This window comes from Cherax quadricarinatus, chromosome 37 (assembly GCF_038502225.1).
Source record: "Cherax quadricarinatus isolate ZL_2023a chromosome 37, ASM3850222v1, whole genome shotgun sequence".
In the NCBI taxonomy this organism is placed as follows: domain Eukaryota; kingdom Metazoa; phylum Arthropoda; class Malacostraca; order Decapoda; family Parastacidae; genus Cherax; species Cherax quadricarinatus.
The window spans coordinates 27,044,975-27,063,264 of record NC_091328.1 but is presented as its reverse complement, the minus strand read 5'-3'; the positions used below and the strand labels follow the sequence as shown (position 1 = coordinate 27,063,264).

Below are 18,290 nucleotides of genomic sequence, written 5' to 3'. Positions count from 1 at the left end.
AGCTATTATTTGCCACAACTATCACCTCCCTCCACCAAAACTACTATCACTTGCAATTTTTTTTTTTTTTCTCAACAAGTCGGCCGTCTCCCACCGAGGCAGGGTGACTCAAAAAAAGAAAGAAAATCCCCAAAAAGAAAATACTTTCATCATCATTCAACACTTTCACCACACTCACACATTATCACTGTTTTTGCAGAGGTGCTCAGAATACAACAGTTTAGAAGCATATACATATAAAGATACACAACATATCCCTCCAAACTGCCAATATCCCAAACCCCTCCTTTAAAGTGCAGGCATTGTACTTCGCATTTCCAGGACTCAAGTCCGACTATATGAAAATAACCGGTTTCCCTGAATCCCTTCACTAAATATTACCCTGCTCACACTCCAACAGAACGTCAGGTCCCAAGTACCATTCGTCTCCATTCGCTCACGCATGCTTGCTGGAAGTCCAAGCCCCTCGCCCACAAAACCTTCTTTACCCCCTCTCTCCAACCCTTTCGAGGACGACCCCTACCCCGCCTTCCTTCCCCTATAGATTTATATGCTTTCCATGTCATTCTACTTTGATCCATTCTCTCTAAATGACCAAGCCACCTCAACAACCCCTCTTCTGCCCTCTGACTAATACTTCTATTAACTCCACACCTTTCCCTAATTTCCACACTCCAAATTTTCTGCATAATATTTACACCACACATTGCCCTTAGACAGGACATCTCCACTGCCTCCAACCGTCTCCTCGCTGCTGCATTTACCACCCAAGCTTCACACCCATATAAGAGTGTTGGTACTACTATACTTTCATACATTCCCTTCTTTGCCTCCATAGATAGCGTTTTTTGACTCCACATATTCCTCAATGCACCACTCACCTTTTTTCCCTCATCAATTCTATGATTAACCTCATCCTTCGTAAATCCATCCGCCGACACGTCAACTCCCAAGTATCTGAAAAAATTTTCACTTCTTCCATACTCCTCCCCAATTTGATATCCAATTTTTCTTTATCTAAATCATTTGATACCCTCATCACCTTACTCTTTTCTATGTTCACTTTCAACTTTCTACCTTTACACACATTCCCAAACTCATCCACTAACCTTTGCAATTTTTCTTTAGAATCTCCCATAAGCACAGTATCATCAGCAAAAAGTAACTGTGTCAGTTCCCATTTTGAATTTGATTCCCCATAATTTAATCCTACCTCTCTCCCGAACACCCTAGCATTTACTTCTTTTACAACCCCATCTATAAATATATTAAACAACCATGGTGACATTACACATCTTAGATTTTGTTAATAGTAGCAACTCCAGGAACGGATTAACTACGAGAAACAAGGGACCACTGTAATAATAATAATAATAATACAATAGCATTGAAGGAAATTGTACAAAAATACAAGGGTTGAAGCAGTGGTGGAAGTGGTTGAGGCATCGTCAGTCAGTGTGGCTTTGTTTATGCTGGAGTGAGCATTAGTCTCCACACTCTTCCAAACATTTCACATTAATTCATTGTGTTGGGTGCTTGTACATAATTAACCATGGGCCCAAACAAACTTGCTAGTGCCAGCCTTTTGGTAAAGAAATTGAGAAACTCGATATAATTGAAGGAAGAAATTGTACCAAAATACGAGCAGTGCGTCGCAGTGGTTAAGACACTGGTGGAGGCAGTGGTTGAGGCAGTGGTATTTAATAACATACATGTTATTAAACCATAACATGTATGTATTGAGTACAATATTTTATGACATTTTCATGTATTTTATGATTGTTCATGGTTCAACAAGTTAAGGAAGCAGTATTGTATTATATTTTCCTACAATATGTAGTAGGTTGGTAGACAGCAACCACCCAGGGAGGTATTACTGTCCTGCCAAGTGAGTGTAAAACGAAAGCCTGTAATTGTTTTACATGATGGTAGAATTGCTAGTGTCTTTTGTCTGTCTCATAAATATGCAAGATTACAGGTATCTCTTGCTACTTCTACTTACACTTAGGTCACACTACGCATACATGTACATGTTTATTTATACACACTCATCTGAATTTTCTTTGATTTTATCTTAACAGTTCTTGGTCTTATTACTTTTCTTTTTGTATCCATGGGGAAGTGGAATAAGAATCTTTCCTCCGTAAGCCATGCGTGTTGTAAAAGTCAACTAAAATGCCGGGAACAATGGGCTAGTAACCCCTTTTCCTGTAAAGATTACTAAAAAGAATACGAAGAAGAAAATTGTCAAAGTGGGAAGTCTGAATGTGCATGGATGTTGTGCAAATGATAAGAAAGAGATGATTGTGGATGTTATGAATGAGAAGAAGCTGGATGTCCTGGCTTTAAGTGAAACAAAGCTGAAGGGGGTGGGAGAGTTTCAGTGGAGAGGAATAAATGGGATTAGGTCAGGGGTTTCAAATAGAGTTAGAGCTAAAGAAGGAGTAGCAATAATGTTGAAGGATAAGCTATGGCAGGAAAATAGGGACTATAAATGTATTAATTCAAGGATTATGTGGAGTAAAATAAAGATTGGATGTGAAAAGTGGGTTATAATAAGCGTGTATGCACCTGGAGAAGAGAGAAGTGTAGAGGAGAGAGATTTTGGGAAATGTTGAGTGAATGCATGGGGAGTTTTGAATCAAGTGTTAGAGTAATGGTGGTTGGGGATTTCAATGCTAAAGTGGGTAAAAATGTTATGGAGGGAGTAGTAGGTAAATTTGGGGTGCCAGGGATAAATGTAAATGGGGAGCCTTTAATTGAGCTATGTGTAGAAAGAGATTTGGTAATAAGTAATAAATATTTTATGAAAAAGAGGATAAATAAATATACAAGGTATGATGTGGCACGTAATGAAAGCAGTTTATTAGATTATGTATTGGTGGATAAAAGGTTGATGGGTAGGCTCCAGGATGTACATGTTTATAGAGGGGCAATTGATATATCGGATCATTATTTAGTTGTAGCTACAGTTAGAGTAAGAGGTAGATGGGAAAAGAGGAAGGTGGCAACAACAAGTAAGAGGGAGGTGAAAGTGTATAAACTAAGGGAGGAGGAAGTTCGGGTGAGATATAAGCGACTTTTGGCAGAAAGGTGGGCTGGTGCAAAGATGAGTAGTGGGGGGGGTTGAAGAGGGTTGGATTAGTTTTAAAAATGCAGTATTAGAATGTGGGGCAGAAGTTTGTCATTATAGGAGGGTGGGGGCAGGAGGAAAGAGGAGTTATTGATGGAATGATGAAGTAAAGGGTGTGATAAAAGAGAAAAAGGTAGCTTATGAGAGGTTTTTACAAAGTAGAAGTGTTATAAGAAGAGCAGAGTATATGGAGAGTAAAAGAAAGGTGAAGAGAGTGGTGAGAGAGTGCAAAAGGAGGGCAGATGAAAGAGTGGGAGAGGCACTGTCAAGAAATTTTAATGAAAAAAAGAAAAAATTTTGGAGTGAGTTAAACAAGTTAAGAAAGCCTAGGGAATGTATGGATTTGTCAGTTAAAAACAGAGTAAGGGAGTTAGTAGATGGGGAGATGGAGGTATTAGGTAGATGGCGAGAATATTTTGAGGAACTTTTAAATGTTGAGGAAGAAAGAGAGGCGGTAGTTTCATGCACTGGTCAGGGAGGTATACCATCTTTTTGGAGTAAAGAAGAGCAGAATGTAAGTATGGGGGAGGTACGTGAGGCATTACATTGAATGAAAGGGGGTAAAGCAGCTAGAACTGATGGGATCATGACAGAAATGTTAAATGCAGGGGCGGATATAGTGTTGGAGTTGTTCGTACTTTTGTTTAATAAATGTATGAAAGAGGGGAAGGTACCTAGGGATTGGCAGAGAGCATGTATAGTTCCTTTATATAAAGGGAAAGGGGACAAAAGGGATTGTAAAAATTATAGAGGAATAAGTTTACTGAGTATACCAGGAAAAGTGTACGGTTGGGTTATAATTGAAAGAATTAGAGGTAAGACAGAATGTAGGATTGCGGATGAGCAAGGAGGTTTCAGAGTGGGTAGGGGATGTGTAGATCAAGTGTTTACATTGAAGCATATATGTGAACATTATTTAGATAAAGGTAGGGAAGTTTTTATTGCATTTATGGATTTAGAAAAGGCATGATAAGAGTGGATAGAAGAGTAATGTGGCAGATGTTGCAAGTATATGGAATAGGTGGTTAGTTATTAAATGCTGTAAAGAGTTTTTATGAGGATAGTGAGGGTCAGGTTAGGGTGTGTAGAAGAGAGGGAGACTACTTCCCGGTAAAAGTAGGTCTTAGACAGGGATGTGTAATGTCACCATGGTTGTTTAATATATTTATAGATGGGGTTGTAAAGGAAGTAAATGCTAGGGTGTTTGGGAGAGGGGTGGGATTAAATTTTGGGGAATCAAATTCAAAATGGGAATTGACACAGTTACTTTTTGCTGATGATACTGTGCTTATGGGAGATTCTAAAGAAAAATTGCAAAGGTTAGTGAATGAGTTTGGGAATGTGTGTAAAGGTAGAAAGTTGAAAGTGAACATAGAAAAGAGTAAGGTGATGAGGGTATCAAATGATTTAGATAAAGAAAAATTGGATATCAAATTGGGGAGGAGGAGTATGGAAGAAGTGAATGTTTTCAGATACTTGGAAGTTGACGTTTCGACGGATGGACTTATGAAGGATGAGGTTAATCATAGAATTGATGAGGGAAAAAAGGTGAGTGGTGCATTGAGGTATATGTGGAGTCAAAAAACGATATCTATGGAGGCAAAGAAGGTAATGTATGAAAGTATAGTAGTACCAACACTCTTATATGGGTGTGAAGCTTGGGTGATAAATGCAGCAGCGAGGAGACGGTTGGAGGCAGTAGAGATGTCCTGTTTAAGGGCAATGTGTGGTGTAAATATTATGCAGAAAATTCGGAGTGTGGAAATTAGGAAAAGGTGTGGAGTTAATAAAAGTATTAGTCAGGGGGCAGAAGTGGGGTTGTTGAGGTGGTTTGGTCATTTAGAGAGAATGGATCAAAGTAGAATGACATGGAAAGCATTTAAATATATAGGGGAAGGAAGGCGGGGTAGGGGTCGTCCTCGAACGGGTTGGAGAGAGGGGGTAAAGGAGGTTTTGTGGGCGAGGGGCTTGGACTTACAGCAAGCGTGAGTTGAGCGTATTAGATAGGAGTGAATGGAGACGAATGGTACTTGTGACCTGACGATCTGTTGGAGTGTGAGCAAGGTAACATTTAGTGAAGGGATTCTGGGAAACCGGTTATTTTCATATAGTCGGACTTGAGTCCTGGAAATGGAAAGTACAATGCCTGCACTTTAAAGGAGGGGTTTGGGATATTGGCAGTTTGGAGGGATATGTTATGTATCTTTATATGTATATGCTTCTAAACTGTTGTATTCTGAGCACCTCTCCAAAAACAGTGATAATGTGTGAGTGAGGTGAAAGTGTTGAATGATGATGAAAGTATTTTCATTTTGGGGATTTTCTTTCTTTTTTGTGTCACCCTGCCTCGGTGGGAGACGGCCGACGTGTTGAAAAAAAAAAAATATTGCGTCACCAAACATTCGCGATTTTTCAACATTTGCGAGACTCTTGATCCCCTAACTCTGGCGAATGTTGAGGGAGACGTGTATATACATCAAACACGGTACCTCGTAAGACGTATATATACGACTGAAACAGCCAAAGGGTTAAAGTGGCAAAGAGTGATTATTAAATATACATTGCATATAATAAACATTGCATGTTTATATGCTATGTAATGTGTTTCTTACATAATTTTGAAGAAGTTGTCACAGCTGCTCTTTGCTGATGACACTGCGCTCTTGGGAGATTCTGAAGAGAAGTTGCAGAGATTGGTGGATGAATTTGGTAGGGTGTGCAAAAGAAGAAAATTAAAGGTGAATACAGGAAAGAGTAAGGTTATGAGGATAACAAAAAGATTAGGTGATGAAAGATTGGATATCAGATTGGAGGGAGAGAGTATGGAGGAGGTGAACGTATTCAGATATTTGGGAGTGGACGTGTCAGTGGATGGGTATATGAAAGATGAGGTGAATCATAGAATTGATGAGGGAAAAAGAGTGAGTGGTGCACTTAGGAGTCTGTGGAGACAAAGAACTTTGTCCTTGGAGGCAAAGAGGGGAATGTATGAGAGTATAGTTTTACCAACGCTCTTATATGGGTGTGAAGCGTGGGTGATGAATGTTGCAGCGAGGAGAAGGCTGGAGGCAGTGGAGATGTCATGTCTGAGAGCAATGTGTGGTGTGAATATAATGCAGAGAATTCATAGTTTGGAAGTTAGGAGGAGGTGCGGGATTACCAAAACTGTTGTCCAGAGGGCTGAGGAAGGGTTGTTGAGGTGGTTCGGACATGTAGAGAGAATGGAGCGAAACAGAATGACTTCAAGAGTGTATCAGTCTATAGTGGAAGGAAGGCAGGGTAGGTGTCAGCCCAGGAAAGGTTGGAGGGAGGGGGTAAATGAGGTTTTGTGTTCAAGGGGCTTGGACTTCCAGCGGGCATGTGTGAGCATGTTTGATAGGAGTGAATGGAGACAAATGGTTTTTAATACTTGACGTGCTGTTGGAGTGTGAGCAAAGTAACATTTATGAAGGGATTCAGGGAAACCGGCAGGCCGGACTTGAGTCCTGGAGATGGGAAGTACAGTGCCTGCACTCTGAAGGAGGGGTGTTAATGTTGCAGTTTAAAAACTGTAGTGTAAAGCACCCTTCTGGCAAGACAGTGATGGAGTGAATGATGGTGAAAGTTTTTCTTTTTCGGGCCACCCTGCCTTGGTGGGAATCGGCCAGTGTGATAATAAAAAAAAAAAATAATAAAAATCATAGATGGATTATTGAAAATGTCTGTATTAACGTTAAATAAGACATTTAATGTGGCAAAGAGTGATTATTAATATACATCACATATAATAAACATTGCATGTTTATATGCTATATAACATGTTTCATACATAATTTTGAAGAAGATACAATAGATGGTTTAATGAAAATGTCTATATTAACATTAAATAAGACATTTAATGTACCAGTGATTATTATTAAATATACAGCGCATATAAACATTGCATGTTTTCATATACAGTGGACCCCCGCATAGCGACCTTAATCCGTGCAAGAGGGCTGGCTGTTATGCGAAATGTTCGGTATGTGAATGAATTTTCCCCATAAGAAATAATGGAAATAAAATTAATCCGTGCAAGACACCCAAAAGTATGAAAAAAAATTTTTTTTACCACATGAAATGTTAATTTTAGTACACACAAACTGAAAAAGGCATGCACAATTACATGACACTTACTTTTACTGAAGATCTGGTGATGATTGATGGGATGGGAGGAGGGGAGAGAGAGTGTTAGTGTTTAGAAGGGGAATCCCCTTCCATTAAGACTTGAGGTGGCAAGTCCTTTTCTGGGGTTACTTCCCTTCTTCTTTTAATGCCACTAGGACCAGCTTCAGAGTCACTGGACTTCTTTCGCACAACATATCTGTCCATAGTGGCCTGTACCTCTCGTTCCTTTATGATTTGTCTAAAGTGGTTCACAACACTGTCATTGTAACAGTCACCAGCACGGCTTGCAATAGCTGTGTGAGGGTGATTTTCATCAAAAAAGGTTTGCACTTCAAGCCATTTTGCACACATTTCCTTAATCTTTGAAGTAGGCAATTCCTTCAATTTCTCTCTCCCCTCCTTTGAACCAGTTTCCCCAGGTCTGGCCTCTTGCTCTTGAAGTTGATCTATCAGCTCATCAGTGGTTAGTTCTTCATTGTCCTCCTCCACCAACTCTTCCACATCCTCCCCACTAACCTCCAACCCCAAGGACTTCCCCAATGCCACAATTGATTCCTCAACTGGTATACTCCTCTCAGGGTTAGCCTCAAACCCTTCAAAATCCCTTTTGTCTACACATTCTGGCCACAGTTTCTTCCAAGCAGAGTTCAAGGTTCTCTTAGTCACTCCCTCCCAAGCCTTACCTATAAGGTTTACACAATTGAGGATATTAAAGTGATCCTTCCAAAACTCTTTTAGAGTCAATCGAGTGTCTGTGGTCACTTCAAAGCACTTTTGAAACATAGCTTTTGTGTACAGTTTCTTGAAGTTGGAAATGACCTGCTGGTCCATGGGCTGCAGGAGAGGAGTGGTATTAGGAGGCAAAAACTTCACCTTAATGAAGCTCATGTCCCCATAAAGTCGCTCTGCCACGTCTGTAGGATGACCAGGGGCATTGTCTAACACCAGGAGGCACTTAAGTTCTAATTTCTTTTCAGTTAGGTAATCTTTGACATTGGGGGCAAATGCATGGTGTAACCAGTTATAGAAAAAGTCCCTAGTGACCCATGCCTTACTGTTTGATCTCCACAGCACACACAAATTATCCTTGAGGACATTGTTTTGCCTGAACGCTCTGGGAGTTTCAGAGTGATACACTAATAAAGGCTTAACTTTGCAATCACCAGTAGCATTGGCACACATCAACAAAGTAAGCCTGTCTTTCATAGGCTTATGTCCTGGGAGTGCCTTTTCCTCCTGAGTAATGTAGGTCCTGCTTGGCATTTTCTTCCAGAACAGGCCTGTTTCATCACAATTAAACACTTGTTCAGGTTTCAGTCCTTCAGTTTCTATGTACTCCTTGAATTCATGCACATATTTTTCAGCCGCTTTGTGGTCCGAACTGGCAGCCTCACCATGCCGTATCACACTATGTATGCCACTACGCTTCTTAGATCTCTCAAACCAACCTTTGCTGGCCTTAAATTCACTCACATCATCACTAGTTGCAGGCCTTTTCTTAATTAAATCCTCATGCAACTTCCTAGCCTTTTCACATATGATCGCTTGAGAGACGCTATCTCCTGCTAGCTGTTTTTCATTTATCCACACCAATAACAGTCTCTCAACATCTTCCATCACTTGCGATCTTTGTTTCGAAAACACAGTTAAACCTTTGGCAAGAACAGCTTCCTTGATTGTCTTTCTGTTGCCCACAATAGTAGAGATGGTTGATTTGGGTTTCTTGTACATCCTGACCAGGTCGGTGATACGCACTCCACTTTCATACTTATCAATGATCTCTTTCTTCATCTCTATTGGAATTCTAACCCTTATTGCTGTAGGGTTAGAACTAGAAGCTTTCTTGGGGCCCATGGTCACTTATTTTCCAGAAACAGCACCGAAAACACTGTAATAATACGAAATATTCCGATTGTATGCTTGAATGTTACCGCGGAGGCTGGCTGGTAAACAATGCCACCGGCGGAACATATGAGGCTGGCTCAGGCCGCACATTGGACGCGTCTCGGACGAAGGGCGCTGAGCGGGTTTTTGGGCGGTATGCGGGGCAAAATTTTAGCGATCAAAGCGTCCGGTATGCGGATTGTCCGTTATGCAAGGCGTCCGGTATGCGGGGGTCCACTGTACTATGTAACTTGTTTCTTTGGGCCCATGATTGCTTATTTTGCAGTTGTTACTCAATCAATAACCACAAAAAACAATGGATTATAGCAAAATGTTTAGATGAATGAACAGAGGCTTCCTCACTTGCCCAGAGACAAAGCCAAACTGACTCGCAAGCGGCCCCAGCCGGTGGATGGATGCCTCCCAAATGGCCAATAACCGAATTAACGGCTGATAACCGGGTGCTGAAAAACCTGCCGATAACTGAGTTGGTCGATAACTGAACCGGCCGATAACCGGGGGTCCACTGTATCGGTAATTTCTTCATCATTATTGTTGCATTTATTACTTGGTGTATTAGCACTTTCAAATTTCTTGGAAGAACAAGGGCTCAAGAATAACTTATTATTATTATTCTTGAATGTTTTTGTGCATACAGTAGGGCCCCGCTTTACGGCGTTTCGCTTTATGGCGTTCCGCTAATACGGTCATTTCAAATTATGACCAAAACTCGCTATACGGCTCCCCCCCACCTGACTTTTTAATACGGTCACCGTGCCCCACCCGGTTTGTTTACATTATCTGTGAGATCTGTAAGCACTAAATCTCTCCATTATGTCTGGAAACTCCAAAATTTTAAGTGTTTTTAAAAGTTATTTCGTATTTTATATATACTCTGATAATTATACTTATGTATACCTGTACTTAAATAAACTTACATAATGTGTTGGCGTGCAGGTACACATTAAAATCAGTAAGAGTGTTTTATGTCTCCAGACGTCATATTAGTAATGATGATAATCACCGAGTCTCATTTAAATGTCGTATATTACGTTAATATACACATTTTCATTAATCTATCTATGATATTTTTTCAAAATTATATAATAAACACGATGCATAACATATAAATATGATAAATACACCCCACAGTAGAATAAATAAACATAAATATGAGATGTGGTAGCAGATGACTTGCACAAGTGACGCCATATTAGAAATAATAATCATCATCGCCGAGTCTCATTAAATGTGGTATATTACGTTAATATACACATTTTCATTAATCCATCCATGATATTTTTTTCAAAATTATATAATAAACATGATACATAACATATAAAGATGATAAATACACCCCACAATAGAATAAATAAACATAAATATGTTTATTTATCCTTTATATTATCCTTTGTACCTGTCTACCGTCTTACTATCATATTATAACCAAGACATTACCATTATTCATTGTTCTTACCTGTCCATTTAATTTTTTTACCACTACTTGTTTTTTTAGTCACTTTTTATTGTGTGTGCAATTAGTGTATATTCCAATTACTTTTTTGCAAGTACCAAAACTATCTTTTGCTAGCTAGTACCAACTACCTCATTTTTTTTACTTTTTATTGTGCAATAAACTGCTCAACTTATTTAATATTACAAATCAGATCTTACTCCTAAACCAATATTATTTCATAGTGACTATCTGTCCATTTAACTTGTTTACCATTACTTAATTGTAGTCCCTTATATATTTTTTGTCCTTTATTTTAGCTCTATATAACTACCTTAGATCATATATTCGCAATTGTTAAACTAATCAAGGTGCTATTCTCAGGTGCTAAAGTTAATAAGTTCACTATTTTGCCATTATACTCCAAAGCTCATTTATTTGATTACCACTTTATTGTTCACCACAACTTATATTAGTCCCTTTTATATTATAATTTTATATTATAATTCTAACTTTAAAGAATTACCTTTAAAGTACTACCTACTATCATATTCCCAAGCTCCAATATTTGATCATCACTTTATTTGTTCACCACAAATTATTTTAGTCCCTTTTATATTGTCTCCCTTATTTTAGCTTTAAAAAACTACCTTAGCTCATTATTTTTTACATTTGTTAAATAATTCAGGTGCTATTTTTTTAGGTTTAGAATATTTACTTTATTTTTTACTTAATTCTAACTATAGATTCACTACAAATCTTATGATTACAAGCATTGATCCTGATACCAACCTCTTATTTAATGACTTAAATGATTCAAACAGTTACTGTAATTACTACACAGCAGAACAATCAAAGGCACTTCTCAGAGCCAACAACAACATAACTATCTTTAACTACAATATCAGATCTTTAAGCAAGCATTATGATGACCTCCTAGCATTACTAAATTCCTTGCATGCCAATATGTCCATCATTACACTAACTGAAACCTGGCTAAAGCCTGATACTACAGATGTCTATGCCATTCCTGGTTACACAGCCATACACAACTGTAGGCCAGACCAACAAGGGGGTGGCACAGCTATATACTACTCAGACCAACTAGAATGTATCACTAATACTTGCACAAGGGATGAACATGGGGAATATATAATAGCTAAATTCAAATCCAAATACCTACAAAAACCTCTCACAGTGATAAACATCTACAGAATTCCACAATCAAACATTAGCCGATTTAGTCAAAACCTAGGAAGTATGATAACTGATGCACGCATGAACAAAGATCACTTACTACTCTCAGGTGACTTCAATATCAATCTCCTACAAGACCAGGACCCACAGGTTACTGAATTCACAAACACAGTGAGTAACTGCATGTTGCTACCAACAGTAACAAAACCTACAAGAGTTACAGAGACTAGTGTTTCCCTACTTACCACATCTGGACCAACACCATATCCCCTTTAAAATCAGGCATAATTACAGATAATACCACAGACCACTACCCTACTTTCCTCATAACAACTCTTGGTAAAATACCCCAAGACACTACTAAAGTCACCTTCAGACTTCACAATGAGGCAGCCATTAATAACTTCACAACAGCAGTAACAAACACTGACTGGCACACTGAGCTAGAAATCTATACAGATATTGACGAATGTTTTAATAATTTTCTAAAAAAGACCCAATACCTTTATAACAAGCACTGCCCTAAAAAAACTAAACAGATGACAGCTAAGAGACTGAACAGTCCCTGGCTAACACTCAGCATTCTCAAATCCATAAATACAAAACACCGATATGAAAAACAGTACAGAATGGGTCACATAACCAGAGACCAAACAAAACGTTACTCGTCAATCCTAACCAGCCTGATAAGAAGGGCAAAAAAATTGTATTATGAGAACAGATTATCCAACTTACGAGGTGATGTAAAAAAGACCTGGAAGACCCTATCAGAAATTCTGGGAACAAAAAAGATATCACGACATAGCGAAATAAAATTAACAAAATCAGATGAACCCCAACTCCCACCAGCAGAAACAGCAAACAGACTCAATGATTTCTTCTCCACTATAGGTCAAAACCTTGCCAATAATATCCCAAGCTCAGATACCCCACCAAATGACTACCTCACTGGCAACTACCCGAACACACTGTTCCTAGCTCTGACTAACCCATACGAAGTCTCCCTTATTATCAACGCACTGAAAAACAAGGCAGGAGATTTAAATACCTTACCACCCTTTATATACAAAAAAGCGTCACAAGTACTATCACCAATCATTGCAACACTCTTTAACAAATCCATTGAATCCTCCACCTTCCCTACAGTTCTCAAAATAGCAAGGGTCACCCCGATCCATAAAGGAGGAGACCAAACAGAGTTGAATAACTATAAGCCAATATCCAATTTACACCCTCTCTCAAAAATCTTCGAAAAATTAATTCATAAACGAATCTACTCCTACCTCATCTCCCATAACATTCTCAACCCCTGCCAATTTGGATTCAGGCCTAATAAAAATACTAATGATGCTATTATACACATGCTAGAACATATATACACTGCAATAGAGAAAAAAGAAGTCCCACTGGGGATCTTCATTGACTTACGTAAAGCTTTTGATACAGTTGACCATGACTTGCTCCACGTAAAATTGTCACACTATGGTATTAGAGGGCACTCCCTCAACTACCTCAAGTCTTACCTCAGCAACAGAAGCCAATATGTGTACGCTAATGGGGCAAGCTCTTCCGCACAACCAGTTACAGTTGGTGTCCCACAGAGAAGTGTCCTTGGCCCTCTTCTCTTTCTCCTATACATAAATGACCTACCAAATGCTTCGCAATTACTCAAACCCACACTTTTTGCAGATGACACCACTTACGTCTTCTCTCACCCGAGCCCAGTCACGCTAGCCAGTACTGTAAACACCGAACTACAGAAAATATCTACCTGGATGAGGACTAACAAACTTACACTAAACATTGACAAAACCTACTTCATTCAGTTTGGTAGCAGAGCTACAGATGTACCTCTTAACATAACGATAAACGGATCACCTATCACAAAGCTAATAGAGGGAAAATTCTTAGGAATCCACCTTGATAATAGACTCAAATTTCATACACATATACAACAAATTTCTAAGAAAATTTCCAAGACTGTAGGCATACTATCGAAGATACGGTACTATGTTCCACAGTCAGCCCTCCTGGCCCTTTATCACTCTCTTATTTACCCCTATCTCACCTATGGAATTTGTGCATGGGGCTCAACAACAACTAACCATCTCAGACCACTAATTACCCAACAAAAGGCTGCAGTTAGAATGATAACAAATTCTCACTACAGGCAGCACACTCCACCAATATTCAAAACACTCAACCTACTCACCATACAAAACATCCATACTTATTATTGCACTTATTACATACATAGAACACTTAACTCTGATATTAACCCTCCCCTCAAACATCTCCTTGCCAACCTCAACAGAACACATGACCATAATACAAGGCACAGATCACTCTTTGATGTTCCTCGTGTCCATCTCACGCTATGCAAAAACTCAATGCACATAAAAGGTCCTAAAATCTGGAATTCATTACCTTTAAATATAAAAGAAACACTACCTGTTTATAAATTCAAGTCTCTTCTCAAAGTTCACTTACTCACTCAAAACCAAATAAATACTGAATAACTGAACCATATAAATTGTATATCCTAAATGTTACTCACATTATATCACACAAATGTTAAACCTAACTTTATTTTTTTTAAATACACTACCTAACAGAATACTCCATTCTATGCATGCAATGCATGCAACCATAGGACCTGTCTTTGTAATACTCATTTGTATTTTATAGTTATCTGTTAACAATAATGTCTTATCACTGATTTCATCATTGCTTAGTTAATCTTAAGTTAATTTTAAGCCAGCCTGTAATGCTATGCATATAAGTGGCTTTGGCATGCTGCTCTTACCTGTATTTTTTGTACCTCTGTTTGTATGCTAAATTTCTAAATAAATAAATAAATAAAAAGATGTGGTAGCCAGATAGCTTGTACAAGTGATGCCAAGAATAACATTTTCTCTAATCTAACATAAGAGAAAATGTGTTACTGGGGGTAACTGTAGAAAATTATTCCTTTCGTATGTATGTAAGTAAGTTTATTCAGGTATACACAAACACAGTTACATAGATTATCATACATAACAGCATATGTGTAGAGAACCCAGGATAACCCAAAAAAGTCTGACTGAGTGACTTATTTCCATTGCCTTCACTCAGAGCGTCATTTCTTCTAAAAATGATGTTACATGAGATTGGGAGTGTTCTTCTTTATTTATTCTACCGTATCAATGTAGAGACAACCTGTACACAATGTAACTTGTACACAAACCAGATGTGTACACTTTGTTGTTTACAAAACTTACCTTCGCCTGGCTTGTTTACATAACTCTGCACCTGTCCTCTCTCATGCACTCATTCTTTCTCTCTCATTTATTCGTTTTATCTCATTTACTTACTCTTGACCCTACATTAAGACTACAAATATTTTAAGGTAAGTAATGAGTGAACTGTATATACATTTTATTGCTCTGGGATGCTTATATATCATAGAATATATGTGTGGGTGGGTTGGCCTGGTGTGGTAGCCCGGCTGACTACCATACATACCACACTTGATTTTTTACAATAAATACTACTCATCTCACCCTAGATTAAGACTACAAATATTTTAAGGTAAGTAATGAGTAAACTGTATATGCATTTTATCGCTCTGGGATGCTTAAATGTAATAGAATATTATGTGTAGATGGGGTGGCCTGGTATGGTAGCCCGGCTGACTACCATACATACCACACTTGATTTCTTACAATAAATACTACTTGTCTCACCCTAGATTAAGACTATAAATATTTTAAGGTAAGTATTGAGTGCACTATGTGTGTATTGTACATTTTTATTGTTTTTTGATGCCTAGTTCTATTGCTAACTTAATGTATGTTAGTGTAAAGTTGTTATCTAGTATTTGTATGCATTTATAAGTGGAAAAAAAGGGTGTTCCACTTTACGGCGATTTCCGCTTTACGGCGGTAGCCTGGAACCTAACCTGCCATATAAGTGGGGCCCTACTGTATTGGTTAATAAATATAATAAAAAACCAAGGCAGGGTGACTCAAAAAAGAAGAGACACTCATCATTACTCATTCCATTACTGTCTTGCCATAGATGAGCCAATACTACAGTTAAAAAAAAACTGCAGCATGTCTTCACCCCTCCTTCACACTGCAACAGCTCGTCAGGTTCCAAAAACCACTTTCTGCACTCCTATGTAACACACACATGCCTGCTGGATGTCCAGGCCCCTTGTACACAAAACCTCCTTTACCCAAGTCATCCTATTTTGCTCCATCCTCTCTAAACAACTAAACCCTCTTCAACAGCCCCTCCTCAGCCCTCTGAATAAGACTTTTAGTTATTGCATTTTTCCTCAATTTCCAAACTACAAATTCTCTGCATAATATTTACATTTCAGAGATCATGTTATCAAATCATAAACTAATTTATGTATAAAATCAGATAAATATTCTATTAAAAACATGAGAAACTTTGTTTTATTTGCATTTTTTTTATGTTTCAGAGTGGTTTGAGAAGTGTTCTGTGTTCACACCCAGCCATTATTTTTAGAGCCTCTTTTTCAGGAATATTTCCGTCCCCCCCCCCCTAAAAAAAAAAAAAGTGTTTTTGTCAGTCTCTCAGTTGGTGCCTTGACCCCTTAACCCCCTTGAGGCCTTAGATCTATGGCTTTACGTTGAGGGTCCAAACCGTAGATCTACGTCATGAGCTTAGCTCACTCTGATAAGCTGTGAGCGGTAAATTTTGGCCTTGATATGAGAGAATACATCTGTGTGGTATGTGTGCACCACATAAAACAAATCCTGCAGCACATAGGGCATAATGAGAGAAAAAAAACTGAGACCGTAATTTTCGATTAAAACTGCAAATTTGCAGTGTTTTTTCGTATGTTTTTATAGTTGTATTTGCAATTTCTTGGTCTCATTTGATAGAATGGAAGACATATTACAAAAATAGAGATGATTTTGATTGGTCTTAGTACTGGAAATGACTTGAAACTGAGCTCAAAGTAGCGGAAATGTTAAATTTTTGCCAATGTTCAAGAGAAAACAAATGACCTCACACGTCTAATACACGCCTGCTGGTGGGTCTAATATATGTTCACAAATGTGCTGATATTATTTATACAGTTATTACAATATTGTATTACAGTAAATCTTCTATTTTTTGGTTTGAATAAAAATTCATTATGTGAATAAAAAATAAAAATGGAATTCATTAGTAAAGCCTGAAAACGTAACGAATGAACAGAGGAAATGTTAGTTTAGTGCAGGAATGCCTGCATTGTTTATTCTGGACCCTATTTTGAAATTGAAGTATTTTTAACTTTGCATTAAATTGGCCAAATTACCAATTTCCGATCACTTTATTTTGTAGTTGAAACAGTTGACTTGGCGAATTCTTGTGGTCAATCGATAGAATATAAGTAATACTAGTGAAATAGCTAAGAAATTGGTCAACTGGAATAATGTAATTGGCCTATAATGGGAGTCGAAGTCCGCAAAATCGCCGATGTGTGAATGTCACTGACACATCAAAATTCGCGAGAGCATAATTTCGTCAATTTTCCATCAAATTTCGTACTTTTTGTTTTATTACCTTCAGAAAAAGATTCTCTACCATTTCATAAGAAAAAATAACAAAATTATTTTTTGAAAATTCTTGGACACTGGTGTGCACTTTGAAATTTGGCCTCTGGACCCTGAAAGGGTTAAGCATCTTAATAGTTTTGAAAAAAAAATTAGAGGGGAGGGAATCTATATAGACATGACACTACGGCAGACACGATAGTTCAGTGAGAGGGTGGAAAGTGGGTGCCGGTGGGACTTTTGATTGTTCTCACCTGCTTGTACAAGAGGATTTTCTCCTAAACTTCTAAAGACATAGCTTTAATGGATTTATGGGTTCAACTTTACTGAACCTTTTCATCTCAAGACATAAAAATGAACCAGATTTATTTTTCTAGGCTAGAATGTTCTTGACCTTTGAGCTATTGAGGGCTGAAAATTACGAATAGTTGGAAATTTTTAAAGCACTGCGAATTTTGCGTAGCACTTTCATATTTACTTACCCAGATGTAATATTATCTTGCTGTTTGTTTAAGGATTAAGCAATATTTCATATTTGTTGCAAATTTAAAACAAATTATAATCAAAGAATAAAAGAAAATTCCTGTGTGACTTATTTAAAAAAAGTTGGTGCTGAAGATGTGTACAGTTCTAGATGCATTTATTTACCAACTAAAATATGTTTATTAAATAAGTGGTCATTTAGTAGCTAAAATGAATGTTTATTAAATAAGTGGTCATTTAGCAGCTAAAATAAGTGGGCATTTAACAGCTAAAATGATTGGTCATTTAATTTTAGCTATTTATTTTTCTTTGTCAATGAAAATTTACAAGTTATCACTTTAGCAGTTTGGAAGATAATTATTTAGTAACCTTATTGTAATGTTAAGTTCCCCTTTTTATTTGTCCAAGAACTACTGAGCCCTTTAGCTCAATTTTTTTT

The 18,290-nt window shown here is 37.9% G+C and overlaps 1 protein-coding gene across 1 annotated transcript in view; it reads left to right on the top strand.

The window, feature by feature from the left end:
- The window catches only part of Stat92E (Signal transducer and transcription activator Stat92E), a gene marked incomplete in the record, with an annotated part of 406,006 nt that overhangs the window by 223,835 nt on the left and 163,881 nt on the right, over positions 1-18,290 (top strand).